This window comes from Armigeres subalbatus, chromosome 2 (genome assembly GCF_024139115.2).
Source record: "Armigeres subalbatus isolate Guangzhou_Male chromosome 2, GZ_Asu_2, whole genome shotgun sequence".
Taxonomy (NCBI): Eukaryota; Metazoa; Arthropoda; class Insecta; order Diptera; family Culicidae; genus Armigeres; species Armigeres subalbatus.
In genome coordinates, this window is record NC_085140.1 from 246,730,161 (window position 1) to 246,745,901 (window position 15,741).

The 15,741-nt window shown below is 42.8% G+C and overlaps 1 protein-coding gene across 4 annotated transcripts in view; it reads left to right on the top strand.

Annotated features, from left to right (window-relative positions):
• Positions 1-15,741, top strand: part of LOC134212026 (solute carrier organic anion transporter family member 74D) — a 94,547-nt gene that overhangs the window by 37,715 nt on the left and 41,091 nt on the right. The gene's annotated exons all lie outside the window — the stretch shown is intronic.

The following is a 15,741-nucleotide window of genomic DNA, read 5'->3' on the forward strand; positions in this document are numbered from 1 at the left end:
AATTTGACCCATTTGTCTCCCCCGACGGCTATAGCCTAACATTGACCCGATTTTGAACGAACATCGAGTGAATTTTTCAGCCCGGTTCACACGTGCAGCATTTTTTCGGGTTTTATTTTCGATTTGAAAAATAGTAGGGGCTTCAAAAATATGGGTTCTTCGGGAAAGTTGACCTTAAATAAGCCGAAGAATCGACTGAGACAATAAAACGAGATACAATCTTTGACGGGAAAGGTCAATTGGGATCGCGCTGGTAACCTGCCTCTACTCATTAGCTATTTTGCCGTTATACGCATCACTGTCCCTTGTACATAGGAATCGCAGCAAACATGGGACAAATATGCGTATGACGGCAGTATTGAAGTTATCTCCTATCGCTTATAGGTAGATTGCCTTCAGAACAGCGTTCGTTCGCTATTTCACACTTTCCAAGTAGACCTAGCTTAGTTTTAAAACCTCTTTCATTTTGTATCATTCAAAACCAGGTTTGTATCGCCTAATAACTAAGTGAAGGTGAATAAACTAGTCCTAAAGGCAATTAATATATGAGTGAACTAATAAGCAACTGAATTTTCACCAGGGAGTGCGTATTCCAGTGAATTATACTTATAAAGCCATCTTTATTACAAGTCAGTGGTTGGATAGTAGAGTGGGGCGCAGTTGAATGAAAAAACGCAAACTTCGTCCGATCAAGTGAGATCAAGGTTTTTCTGAATCGTTTTGGGACCCCAATCAACTGTGCAAAATATGGGCTCGATTGGTTGCAACCTCGCATGCCGCATCGCGTTTTAAATTTACATGGAGATTAGTATGGGAAAAAGTACTTTTTAACATTTTTGCTCTTAGCGGCTTCAATTTATCATCAATCACGTGACTCAATACGTTAGCATATATTCTGGAAGATGCCGAAAGACTTTGCCGAAGAAGGTACGTAGCTGGAAGGTCTACAAAAAATGTTATTACGTTTCGAAAATTGATTGTTCAAACCATATGCAAGAAATCAATGTTTCTGCCAGCACTACCGGACAACCTATGATTATAGAAGGGCAAAACTCATCTTCCTTCTAGTCGGATTTTTTTCTTTGTGAAATAATTCCGGATAGCTTCCATTAGCTCAATAGCCCTATAAGATCAATTATTTTGAAATAACACTCAGTTAAATTATTGGTCTACGTCTACGTAGTACGGCAGTGCTGGCAGAATAAACGATTTTTTGCATATGGTTTGAACACTCAATGTTCGAAGCGTTATAACTTTTTTCGTGGACGTTCCAGCAAAGTTTTTCGGCATCCTTTGGGTTATACTTTACCGCAATGTGCCACTTGGTTTACGATGAACTGAAACCTCTAGTAGTAGAAATGCAAAAATACACGTTCTCCCATACTAATTTCCATACAAACTTCAAACGCGATGCGGAAAGCGAGGAACCAACCAATCGGTCCCAAATTCTGCACAGTTGTTCAGGACCCAGAATGGCTTCGAAAAACCATTGATTTGAAAATAATTACCATGACGCCCCACTCTATTGGATAGTATCCTTAACATTATTTAAGGGGCCGTACACTAATTACGTAAGCAATTTTTCTGGGGTTTTCAACCATCCCTCCCCCATGTAAGATTTTTCCCATACAAATCATTTTTTATTTATATGGAGCGTAAGAAAATGACAGACCCCCCCTCCCCCCATAAGTGCTTACGTAATTAGTGTACGACCCCTAACATGAGTTTGTATACCTTATTCAAGATTTTAGGTGTATTAAAAACTGAGATAAAGTTAACTCAATTGAAACATTTACAACGTTGTACCTACCTTCCACCTACCATCTCAAAAAAGAATACAAGCTCATCATGTTTTACGAGAAATCTTTGTGTGAAAACGAAATTAATCGTGGGCTAAAGGAATTGAAACGCGATGCACTCCAACGTAGTTAAACTTCGTAACCAGAGATACTTCTATTGATCTAGTGAAGCATAACGCTATCTGAAAGTATTTTTGTACAAATCTCATTTGTCACAGGTTCAGTCGACTTTAAAGAAAAACCTTAAAGAACTTTGGAGTTTTGTAAATTTTAAGAGAAAATTTTGTACCTCGATGAAATGAAATCTATCTGTCATGACCCGCAACATATTGCATTAGGTTTTTTTTTGCAAACTTAGCTTTAGCTCAGGAAGAAGAGTTCACACCTTCAAGGTCCAATGCACATCGGACGAATAAAAACACTTTTCGAATTCGAATGATTCATCATCGGTGTTGTGTCGCTCGTCTCGGTCTCAGTATTAAGTTATTCCGAAGTTGTCAAGGTTGTGCGTCGATGTTAATTTGTTGCAGAAAAGTGTCACAGCCGATTCTTCCTCGCAAAATATCGGCGACAAAGGTCCTAAGCCGATCAGCTAGCAGCGACTCTGGTAGCTAGGAAGTCACAGCGGGTTCCTTCGGGGAAGGCAACGATGAGTGTCATTTCATTTTCATTTATTTAGTTAACATCTAAACAGATAACACTGAATCAACAATTTGACGCCACAATGCACGGTTCGAGGCCGCATCTCTCCATCCTCGGATACGCCCCACGCTCGCCAAGTCGTTTTGCACCTGGTCTGCCCATCTCGCTCGCTGCGCTCCACGCCGTCTCGTACCTGCCGGATCGGAAGCGAACACCATCTTTGCAGGGTTGCTGTTCGGCATTCTTGCAACATGTCCTGCCCATCGTACCCTTCCGGCTTTAGCTACCTTCTGGATACTGGGTTCGCCGTAGAGTTGGGCGAGCTCATGGTTCATTCTTCGCCGCCACACACCGTCTTCTTGCACACCGCCAAAAATGGTTCTAAGCACCCGTCTCTCGAATACCTGAGTGCTTGCAAGTCCTCCTCGAGCAGTGTCCATGATTCATGTCCGTAGAGGACAACCGATCTTATAAGCGTCTTGTACATGACACATTTGGTGCGGTGGCGAATCTTTTTGACCGCAGTTTCTTCTGGAGCCCGTAGTAGGCCCGACTTCCACAGATGATGCACCTTCGTATTTCACGACTGACATTGTTATCAGCCGTTAGCAAGGATCCGAGGTAGACGAATTCCTCGACCACCTCGAAGGTATCCCCGTCTATCGTAACACTGCTTCCCAGGCGGGCCCTGTCGCGCTCGGTTCCGCCCACAAGCATGCACTTTGTCTTTGACGCATTCACCACCAGTCCAACTTTTGTTGCTTCACGTTTCAGGCGGGTGTACAGTTCTGCCACCTTTGCAAATGTTCGGCCGACAATGTCCATGTCATCCGCGAAGCAAATAAATTGACTGGATCTGTTGAAAATCGTACCCCGGCTGTTACACCCGGCTCTCCGCATGACACCTTCTAGCGCAATGTTGAACAACAGGCACGAAAGTCCATCACCTTGTCTTAGTCCCCGGCGCGATTCGAACGAAATGGAATGTTCGCCCGAAATCTTCACACAGTTTTCCACACCATCCACCGTTGCTTTGATCAGTCTGGTAAGCTTCCCAGGGAAGCTGTTCTCGTCCATAATTTTCCATAGCTCTACGCGGTCTATACTGTCGTATGCCGCCTTGAAATCAACGAACAGATGGTGCGTTGGGACCTGGTATTCACGGCATTTTTGAAGGATTTGCCGTACAGTAAAGATCTGGTCCGTTGTCGAGCGGCCGTCAACGAAGCCGGCTTGATAACTTCCCACGAACTCGTTCACTAATGGTGACAGACGACGGAAGATGATCTGGGATATCACTTTGTAGGCGGCATTAAGGATGGTGATCGCTCGAAAGTTCTCACACTCCAGTTTGTCGCCTTTCTTGTAGATGGGGCATATAACCCCTTCCTTCCACTCCTCCGGTAGCTGTTCGTTTTCCCAGATTCTGACTATCAGTTTGTGCAGGCAAGTGGCCAGCTTTTCCGGGCCCATCTTGATGAGCTCAGCTCCGATACCATCCTTACCAGCTGCTTTATTGGTCTTCAGCTGTTGAATGGCATCCTTAACTTCCCTCAAGGTGGGGGCTGGTTGGCTTCCATCGTCCGCTGAACTGACGTAGTCATCTCCTCCGCTGTCTTGACTTTCACTGCCTGTGCTCTCAGCGCCATTCAGATGTTCCTCGTAGTGCTGCTTCCACCTTTCGATCACCACACGTTCGTCCGTCAAGATGCTCCCATCCTTATCCCGGCACATTTCGGCTCGCGGCACGAAGCCTTTGCGGGATGCGTTGAGCTTCTGATAGAACTTGCGTGTATCTTGAGAACGGCACAGCTGTTCCATCTCCTCGCACTCTGCTTCTTCCAGGCGGCGTTTCTTCTCCTGAAAAAGGCGGGTCTGCTGTCTCCGCTTCCGTCTATAACGTTCCACGTTCTGCCGGGTACCTTGCTGCAGCGCGACCGCCCGCGCTGCGTCCTTCTCCTCCAGAATCTGTCTGCACTCTTCGTCGAACCAATCGTTCCGTCGACTTCGACCCATATACCCGACGTTGTTCTCCGCTGCGTCGTTAATGGCTGCTTTGACTGTATTCCAGCAGTCCTCAAGAGGGGCCCCATCGAGCTCACCCTCTTCCGGCAACGCTGCCTCGAGATGCTGCGCGTATGCAGTGGCGACATCAGGTTGCTTCAGTCGCTCTAGGTCGTACCGCGGCGGTCGTCGGTACCGAACATTGTTGATGACGGATAGTTTTGGGCGCAGTTTAACCATCACCAGATAGTGGTCAGAGTCGATGTTAGCGCCACGATATGTCCTGACGTCGATAATGTCGGAGAAGTGCCGTCCATCAATCAGAACGTGGTCGATTTGTGATTCTGTCAGCAGTGGTGATCTCCAGGTGTACCGATACGGGAGGCTGTGTTGGAAGTAGGTGCTGCGAATGGCCATATTCTTGGAGGCGGCGAAATCAATTAGTCGTAGGCCGTTTTCGTTCGTCAGCCGGTGAGCGCTGAACTTTCCAATAGTCGGTCTAAACTCCTCCTCTTGGCCAACCTGAGCGTTCAAATCTCCTATGATGATTTTGACGTCGTGGCTTGGGCAGCTGTCGTACTCACGTTCCACGATGAGTGTATCGAATGAATTATTGGCAGTGGCTGGTACGCCTACCAAATATTTTTTTCTATTATGGTGCTTATTTTCGAGATATTAAATCTTAGATGCATTTCGCCATGCTGTTTTCCGGAAGTTAAATCCTAGTGTGCGCTGTACACACGCTCAAAGTAGGCGATTCATTAATCGACGTCGGACTGATTCGATGCGTTTAACACCGTTGTTATAGTACGGACTCTAGACCTCAAAACTGTGCTCTAACGTGGATCGCACGAGCTTTCAAACTGTAGATGTCTGTGAAACTCTTCGTTACTTTGATCACAAATCCAAGAGAGGGGATGGTTTATCAACAACATATGAAGTATGGTACAAATAGGGTAAAAGTTTCGATATTTGTGGGTGTTTCTATAGTGGCGGTAGTACTGTTTGGAGATAATCTTTAATTTAAACGCAGCAATCCACATTACCAATCTAAATTAGCATTGCAGCAATCCAAATTAGCTCCGGAATTCTATAAAGTATATTCAAATATTTGCGGTAGTGACACTTACACCCCACCCTAATTTTTGAATTGTTTCAAACTAACAGTGGAAAATGGCGGAGCAAAACTAAACAGTGCATTTGTCAGCTTAAAATTGTATCTTTCAGAAGGCGGCTTAGTGGCTTGCCGCTTTTTATCGCTTTTAATGGTAAGTTGATGTGAAAAATTTACTAGTTTTCATATTAATTAAATTAACTTTGACAGGTGTTGGGAGAAACCAAAGTAGTCTTCCAGACATACATACTGCTAAAATGATTTTCTAAAAACTTATAATCAAAATATGATTTTTATAGGTTATTTATTTATTTAGCACACATCTAAACAGATATCATTGACCCGTTTGACGCCACAATACGAACACCATATTTGCAGGGTTGCTATGCGGTATTATTGTAACATATGCCTTGCCCATCGTACCCTTCTGGCTTTAGCTACCTTCTGGATACTGGGTTCGCCGTAGAGCTAGGCGAGCTCGTGATTCACCCTTCGCCGCTATACACCGTATTCTTGCACACTGCCAAAAAAGGTCCTTTTTTTTCGTTGGAGCGTAGAACCACTGCGTCCATTGAGTTGAACTTTTGTGGTATACCTCTGATTACTCTTAACTATGTATTCGCATCTTGTAGGTTGATCACCATTTGTCAAGTAAACAACGTCGTAAGACGCGTCTTTTCCCAGTCCGGTATAATTGAGTTAATAAAACCCACTACCTTTCTAGGATTTGCAGTCCAAATATCTCCTGGTTGCATAAAGCCACTATTTAGAAATTTAGATCTACCCTTGCACAATGCATCACAACTGCAAAGCAGATGTTCCCAGGTTTCACGTTCCATGTTACAGAAACGACAGATATCATTCTGAATCTGGCCAATATTTTTCAAGTGATATCTGCTCGGGCAGTGTCCGGTTATTAGGCCAGTGAAGGTGCAAAGAGCTCTCTTGCTGAGCTCCAAGAGCTTTTCGGTTACATTAACATTGGGAATTAAAAATCTCTTTGATTGAGCACACTTTTCGGCAACCAACCAGTTGGTCATCAACCTTTGTGCTTTCCAGGATTTCAATTCCACTTTTATAGTACAGTATGATATACCGCCCTCCATAGGGCCCTCCATAGCCGTGCGGTAAGATGCGCGGCTACAAAGCAAGACCATGCTGAGGGTGGCTGGGTTCGATTCCTGGTGCTGGTCCAAGCAATTTTCGGATTGGAAATTGTCTCGACTTCCCTGGGCATAAAAGTATCATCGTGCTAGCCTCATGATATACGAATGCAAAAATGGTAACCTGGCTTAGAAACCTCGTTAATAACTGTGGAAGTGCTTAATGAACACTAAGCTGCGAGGCAGCTCTGTCCCAGTGTGGGGATGTAATGCCGATAAGAAGAAGAAGAATGATATACCGCAGAAAGGTTCTGGGCCAATAAACTGTGTATTTGAACGTCGTTTTGCAAGCTCGTCTGCCTTTTCATTACCTTCAATGCCACAGTATCCTGGAACCCAGTACAGATTTACGGAGTTCTTTTGGCACACCTTTCGCAATGAAAGAATGCAGTCCCCGACAAGTTTTGATATACATTTAAAGCTACTCAATGCTTTGAGTGCCGCTCGACTATCTGTGAAGATACAAATATTTGCATATCTATATTTCCTCTCTACACAGATATTAGCACATTTCATTATAGCAAAAATCTCCGCTTGGAACACCGTTGGATAGTTTCCCATTGCCACTGAGATCGATATCCCAGGGCCGAAGATTCCTGCTCCCGTTTTTGTTCCTATTTTTGAGCCATCTGTGTAGAATTTTATGGAACCGTCCCGAACAGTGGGACCTCCGACTTCCCAGTCCATACGTGATGGCTCACGTATGTTATAGGGAATGTCATAGTTCTCCACAGGTTTCATCCAGTCTCCACTCATATCACTGGCCCATATTGAAAATTTTGTGAGATACTCAAGTGGCCCACTAAATCGCCTGACTTGAATAACTTCAATCGTTTAAGTTTTTGCATATTCTTTTCCGCTTCTAACTGCACGAATTCATACAATGGTAGCAGATTTAGAATTGCATCTCACTATTTTGAAGCATCGCTCCCGTTATGACAATGGACACTAACCTTTGCAGTTTTGTCAGCTTCTTCTATGCAGTAGCCTCTTTTGTTTGGCCACCATACAAGAGCAGCATATGTCAGTTTTGGACGAATAATGGAAGTGTAAATCCACTTTATCATTTTTGGTCTTAAGCCCCATTTTCTTCCAAATGTTTTAGAGCATATCCAGAAGGCACTTTCCGATCACACACTCAATATGAGCATTCCAGTTTAGTTTAGAATCTAGAATGACTCCCAGGTATTTGACTAGTTCACTAAGCTGAATTTCTAGTCCTCCAAGCTTAAGAGCTTTTAGATCAAGTTTCAAGAGCTTTTAGATCAAGTGAATGGTACAATTACAATTTTTGACGGATTCATGCTAATGCCTTCCTGAATACACCACGATTGGGTAAAATTTAGAACCCATTTCATTTTTTCAGAAATGTTATTATCGAATTTCCCCCTCACTAGATGACAATATCATTAGCAAAGCCTGCAACCTCGAAACCTTTTTCTTCTAAGCTTCCTAGAAGATCGTCTACAACTAAGGACCACATTAGTGGTGAGAGGACCCCTGCCTGAGGGCAACCTTTTGTTGCCCATACTGTAAGAGATGAACTTCCCAGCTCTGAAGAGATTTCTCTTTTGCAAGCTTGGTGTGAATCCATTTGATAATTCTCGTGTTGAAGTTTCTTTTCTTCATAGCACGATCAGCATTGACGAATAAGAAGCGTTATCGAAAGCTCCTTCAATATCCAAGAAAGAACAAAGTGCTATTTCTTTTACCGATAGCGCTTTTTCCACTTTAGATACCTCTGTATGAAGTGCCGTAATTGTTGACTTACCGGACTGGTAAGCAAACTGGAACTGAGGATGTTTAATTATGTAATTTGAGTTGATATAATCACTCAACACCTTTCCTTAGTTTTCAACTAAACTGATTTAAGACTAATGGGCCTGAATGATTTAGGATGCGTCTTATCTCGCTTTCCTACTTTTGGTATGAAAATAACTTTTACTTTCCTCCATGAAGATGGAATATAATTAAGTCTTAGACTTGCCTTGAAAATCTCAATTAACGGCGGAATCAGCACTGATTCTCCGATTTGAAGCATGGCTGGAATTATTCCGTCCGGTCCGGCAGATTTATAAGGCTCAAAAGATCTCACAGCATTATCTACCCTGGCTTTCGTAAAGATATCGTCAGCCAAGGCTTGTGCATCATCAGACATTTTAGTTGTTCTTGCTGAACATCTTTGACTTTCAAACGAACCACTTGTTGTTGGGTCTACACACATAATCGATCCAGGAAAATGGGTTTCCATAATCAACTTTAATGTTTCACCAGAAGTTTGTGTGGAAAATCCATCCTTTTTTCAGATTCCCTAGTTCATTAGTATGATCTTTTGTCTCGCGACTTCTGGAGTATTGCTAATATTTTCACACGTTTGAACCCAAGATCTTCTTTTGGATTTTCTTATTTCGTTATTGTACTCAGTAAGTGCACTCCTATACGGAGTCCAATTCGAGGTTCTTTTTGCTTTATTAAAAAGTTTACGAGAAGTCTTCCGCAGTTTCTCCTATTTTGAGTTCCACCACGGAACGTCCCTGTTAGAGGACGACTGTTTCGTAGGACAACTGTTATAGAAAGCATTTAAAATCTTATCATTTACCTTTTGGGAAAAATATTCCAGCTCTTGAACTAAATCAATCTTTCCACCTTTTGTAAATGGGTCTGAATTAAAATATTGCTCATGTTGTTCCCAGTTCGTTTTTCTAGCGTTTCTAAATGAAGTTGATGATCGTTTTCCCCAACTCCATTCAAACACAATATGTCTATGAGCTGACAATGATGTTTCCTTGGAGACATGCCAGTTTGCAATTCTTTCATAAATCGCACCGTTGCACAGTGTCAGATCTAAGACCTCTTGTCTAATTGCATTAGAAAATGTTGGATCATTTCCCCTACTGCAAATATCAATATTATTGGATGAGAGATATTCAATTAGGATTCACCTCTACTGTTGATATCCGTATTACCCCACGCGGTATGATGCGCATTAGCATCACAGCCAATGATGAATGACTTGTTATTCTCTCTGCAGTATTGGATAAATGATTCGACCTCAGGAGGAGGGGCCTCAGGATCATCACCCGGAAAATAGGCCGAAGCTACAGCAATCTCAGCTTTTCCATTGGTGGTTGGCACGTTTTCAAAAGATTGTAATGGGGTAACATTTCAATGTTTTATCGACTAAAATAGCAGTTCTTGGCGAACTTTGTTTTTCGTCAAAAAACAACTTACAGTTGTGTATGTCTATGCCATTCATTTTCCCTTTATTGGACCATGACTCTTGAATTAGTGCCACGCCAAATTCCTACTTTTTGAATCTCCTACTCATAACAGCAGAAGCTCCTTTTGCATGATGGAGGTTCACCTGCAGGAACTTTAAAGGTGGTCCTAAGCACCCATTTCTCGAATACTCCGAGTGCGTCCAAGTTCTCCTCGAGCATGCTCCAAGTCTAGTATGCCCGACTTTCATAGATGCGCATCGCTTTCGTATTTCACGACTAACATTATTATCAGCCGTTAGCAAGGAACCAAGGTAAACGAATTCATCGCCCACCTCGAAAGTATTCCCGTCTATCGTGCTTCCTAGGCGGGCACCGTCGCGCTCGATTCCGTCCACTCACATGTACTTTGTCTTCGATGCATTAACCACCAGTCCAGCTTTTGTTGTTTCGCGTTTCAGGCGAGTGTACATCTATGCCACCTATGTTCGGCCGACAATATTCATGTCATCCGCGTAACAAACAAATTGAGTGGATCTGTTGAAAATCGTACCCCGGGTGTTACATCTGGCTCTCCGCATGACACCCCGCAATGTTGAACCACACAGGCACGAAAGTCCATCATCTTGTCTTAGTCCCGGCATAATTCGAACGAACTGGTGTGTTTGCCCGAAATCTTCACACAATTTTGCACCCCATCCACCGTTGCTTTGATCATTTGGTAAGCTTTCCAGGGAAGTTGGTCTAGTCCATAATTTTCCAAACCTCTACGCGGTCTATACTGTCGTATGCTTACTTAAAATTCATGGAATTTCTAAAGGAATTGGCGTACAGTAAAGATCTGGTCCACGGTGCCCCCGGATCAGAGAAACGACTGGTATGACGGCGAATGTGAGCAGTTAGTGGAAGAGAAGAATGCAGCATGGGCGAGATTGCTGCAACACCGCACGAGGGCGAACGAGGCACGATACAAACGGGCGCGGAACAGACAAAACTCGATTTTCCGGAGGAAAAAGCGCCAGCAGGAAGATCGAGACCGTGAAGAGACGGAGGAACTGTACCGCGCTAATAACGCACGAAAGTTCTATGAGAAGTTAAACCGTTCACGTAAGGGCCACGTGCCACAGCCTGATATGTGTAAGGACATAAACGGGAACCTTCTTACGAACGAGCGTGAGGTGATCCAAAGGTGGCGGCAGCACTACGAAGAACACCTGAATGGCGATGTGGCAGACGAAGATGGCGGTATGGTGATGGACCTGGGAGAACGCGCGCAGGACATAATCTTACCGGCTCCGAATCTCCGGGAAATCCAGGAGGAGATTGGCCGGCTGAAGAACAACAAAGCCCCTGGGGTTGACCAACTACCAGGAGAGCTATTTAAACACGGTGGTGAGGCACTGGGTGATTACCAAGGTTTGGGAGGATGAGGTTCTGCCGCAGGAGTGGATGGAAGGTGTCGTGTGTCCCATCTACAAAAAGGGCGATAAGCTGGATTGTAGCAACTACCGCGCAATCACATTGCTGAACGCCGCCTACAAGGTACTCTCCCAAATTTTATGCCGTCGAATAGCACCAATTGCAAGGGAGTTCGTGGGGCAGTACCAGGCGGGTTTTATGGGCGAACGCTCCACCACGGACCAGGTGTTCGCCATTCGCCAAGTACTGCAGAAATGCCGCGAATACAACGTGCCCACACATCATCTATTCATCGACTTCAAAGCCGCATATGATACAATCGATCGGGACCAGCTAATGCACGAACACGGTTTTCCGGATAAACTGACACGGTTGATCAAAGCGACGATGGATCGGGTGATGTGCGTAGTTCGAGTTTCAGGGGCATTCTCGAGTCCCTTCGAAACCCGCAGAGGATTACGGCAAGGTGATGGTCTTTCGTGTCTGCTATTCAACATCACTTTGGAAGGGGTAATACGAAGAGCAGGGATTAACACGAGTGGTACAATTTTCAATAAGTCCGTCCAGCTATTTGGCTTCGCCGCCGACGTAGATATTATGGCACGTAACTTTGAGAAGATGGAGGAAGCCTAAATCAGACTGAAGAGGGAAGCTAAGCGGATCGGACTAGGAATCAAAACGTCGAAGACGAAGTACATGATAGGAAGTGGTTCAAGAGAAGACAATGTGAACCACCCACCGCGAGTTTGCATCGGTGATGACGAAATCGAGGTGGTAGAAGAATTTGTGTACTTGGGCTCACTGGTGACTGCCGAAAATTACACCAACAGAGAAATTCGGAGACGCATAGTGGCTAGAAATCGTACGTACTTTGGACTCCGCAAGACGCTCCGATCGAATAGAGTTCGCCGCTGTACCAAACTGATAATCTACAAAACGCTCATTAGACCGGTAGGCCTCTACTGACACGAGACCTGGACGATGCTTGTGGCGGGCCAACGCGCACTTGGAGTTTTCGAAAGGAAAGTGCTGCGTACCATCTATGGTGGGGTGCAAATGGCGGACGGTGCGTGGAGGAGGCGAATGAACCACGAGTTGCATCATATGTTGGGAGAACCATCCATCGTTCACACCGCGAAAATCGGACGACTGCGGTGGGCCGGGCACGTAGCCAGAATGTCGGACAGTAACCCGGTGAAAATGGTTCTCGACAACGATCCGACGGGCACAAGAAGGCGAGGTGCGCAGCGGGCAAGGTGGATCGATCAGGTGGAAGATGACTTGCGGACCCTCCGTAAACTGCGTGGTTGGCGACGTGTAGCCATGGACCGAGCCGAATGGAGAAGACTCTTATATACCGCACAGGCCACTTCGGCCTTAGTCTGAATAAATGATATTAAAGATCTGGTCCGTTGTCGAGCGGCCGTCAACGAAGGCGGTTTGATAACTTCTCACAAACTCATTCAGTAATGGTGACAGACAACGGAAGATGATCTGGGATATCACTTTGTAAGCGGCATTAAGGTGATCGCTCGAAAGTTCTAACACTCCAGCTTGTCGCGAGTTTAATTTATATTTTTATTTTATCGTACACATACTTTTTGAAACTAAGCTTTGATCGATTTGCATCCAACAAGTTGCATTCGACTGGGAATCCTGTCCTATTGCTTTCTATTGAAAATTGGTCAGATCGGACTATGGGATTTACTATGAATGAGAAAGGTACCATTACGGCTAGGGTGATTAATCAGGATTTTTTTAATGCGATAAACGTAAATTGGAAAAATGTAATCTATTTTACCTAAAGTAAAATCTTGTGTGATTGTTTTCAATATTTTCCCTGATGCACGAGAAAGGCATGATCACTGCTAGATGGATTGATCTGAGTTTTTAGTGCCTCCTGGCTATTAGAATAAACAAATTATTACTTTTCTTTTTGGGTGGTTTTCATTCTTTCTTCTTTATTTTTAGGCGAGTAAATATATCAAAATTCCCAAATTGACGAAAACAATACAATTTTTTGGCTTGTAGTACCGTGAAGAATCAAATTTCGGACGCACTCAAACTTCAGACACTTCAATACGTATGCGAAATTTTCTGAAATATTTCATCGAAATGTTTCGTCAAACTGGGTATTAAGGACTTATAGTTTTAGCTTGTTTTAGTATAGTTACATTCTAACAAGACATGTTAAAACAATGCAACGAAATGATTGAAAGACATTCTGTGCTGTGCAGTGAGAATTGTTTTCAATTATTCTTCCCGGTACTGTGTAATCTGGTGTCCGAAATTTGAATCTTTGTGTCCGAAATATGAATCCAACGCCGCCGGTGTCCGAGGTTTGAATCAAACAGAAGCCGGACATTTTCATAAATTGCAAACATTCTTCGCAATATCTTGCACATATTAAATACGTAGTCCAAAGATGAATACTTTGCTTGATGATTGCAATGGTGATTTAAACAATGTGAATAAAAATGTGAGTAAATTGGATAATTTTATATCAGAAAGTGCTTAAGCGTCCGAAGTTTGAGTTTGCACGGTAGGTTTATTCGTCTAGCTTTCCATTGCTATACAAATGGCGGCATAAGATCAACTAGGACCAAAGTTATAGACCCAAGATAAAAGGGTGCCCACAACCGAACCTCTTCCCCTATACTTTGTGTACGAGAAAGGCAAAGAAATGTGAAAAAGCTCACGTCATTCTATAATCTACGTTAATTCGCTCGAAAAGGACGCGTAAAAAGCGACTCCTGGAAACTTATTTCCCATACATATTTCTTTTAAACTATTTTCTGTCCATCATTGAAGATTCTCAATGCGTAGAACACAGTTACGTAAACAATGTAGTAGTCGTCAAAACAACAAAAATGGCATATGATAATTTGGCTTGATCAACACTAATTAATTTTGGATATTTTTCTAGAACGTGTTTCACGACGGTTACGATAATTGGCTATCACCAAATCATATTTATTCATTATATGTATTGGCATTTATTGTTTGTGATGTGACGGAAAAATACTTCGTTATTGAGTTCAGTTGTTAGAAACACTGCCAACCTTCCGACACAGGGATATTCATTAGTAACATGATTACACTGGATTCTGTTTGTACACGAGTTACACTTTCTCAATTTTGCACCCATTCTAAATGTTTAACGCATATTAATTACCATATGATTTTCTCTGATTTATTTAGGATTTTTTGAAGCATGTTGCAAAGGTTTTGAAGTCACACGATCAAAAATGCGATCGAAAAAAAAATCGTGTAAAAACAGAATGCTGTGTAATATTGTACTTTTAGTAATGCTATTAAATTGTTTCGATCATTCTTAATTTACAAGGATGAGTACTATCCAGAAAGTAGTTCTCCACGAGTTGCGGAAACGCCCTTAAATATGCACAGAAGTGTACAAATATTGGTTACTCACGGTAATTAATCCCTGAACAATGTTACCTGATAAAGGTGGTTCTAAATGAGTATGTAGATGCCGACTTGATAAGCCAAATGAATGAGAACCGATGTGTTGTATTGGACCCTCAAAGTCGTCTTCGTCTTCTTGATTGGAGAGTTATCAGTTCAGCATCAACGACTATACTCGCCGATTTATCAAACCCAATCAGTAACCGTCTACAAATTATATTACGCATTGAAATATTTTTTTTTCTTGATCCTTCATCCTCAATACTCCATGATGAAACTGTTTAGAAGAGTTTAAAGAATGTTACAATCGAAAGGGGTATAAAGTAGCAAGTAACGCAAAAAAATGCAATTGAACAAATTTTCCACCATATACAAAATGATACCATATGAAACGTGTCTTGAAAGCAAGTCACGTCGTAAACAGAGGGAAGGTGCGTTCGTTTCTAAACATCTTAGCAAATTTTTCATTATTGGAAAAATACAAACCATTCTCGAATGTTTTAATTTCAATCCGATTTTTTTTTTCAGAATGTATTTCGGCAGATATTCGTATTTCATGTTAATTTGAATTAATATTAAATATAATTAATATTAAATATTAAGTGTAAATAAATTACGCGTGAATGAGAGATTTCTAATTAAATGATTAAGGGCCAATTTCTTCACCTTCGCTTAACTCTTGAGCGGTGCTTACCCATACGTTTAAACCTGGTTTAAGGCTTAAGCGGCGGTGAAGAAATTGACCCTAAATGATTCATGTGTTATGATTTTATTAACGAATCATTGTTTTTAGTAATGCAACGATGCTTTACGTATTTCACTCAGCACCATGCGTCTCCACGGCTCCTCGACATCATGTCTATAAATCAAACCGAACTTAAACTTCCTAGCTTCCTATCTGCCATCCTACTTATATTCAAGAAATTGCTATTCACACCCCAAAAGCAAGCGTGCCA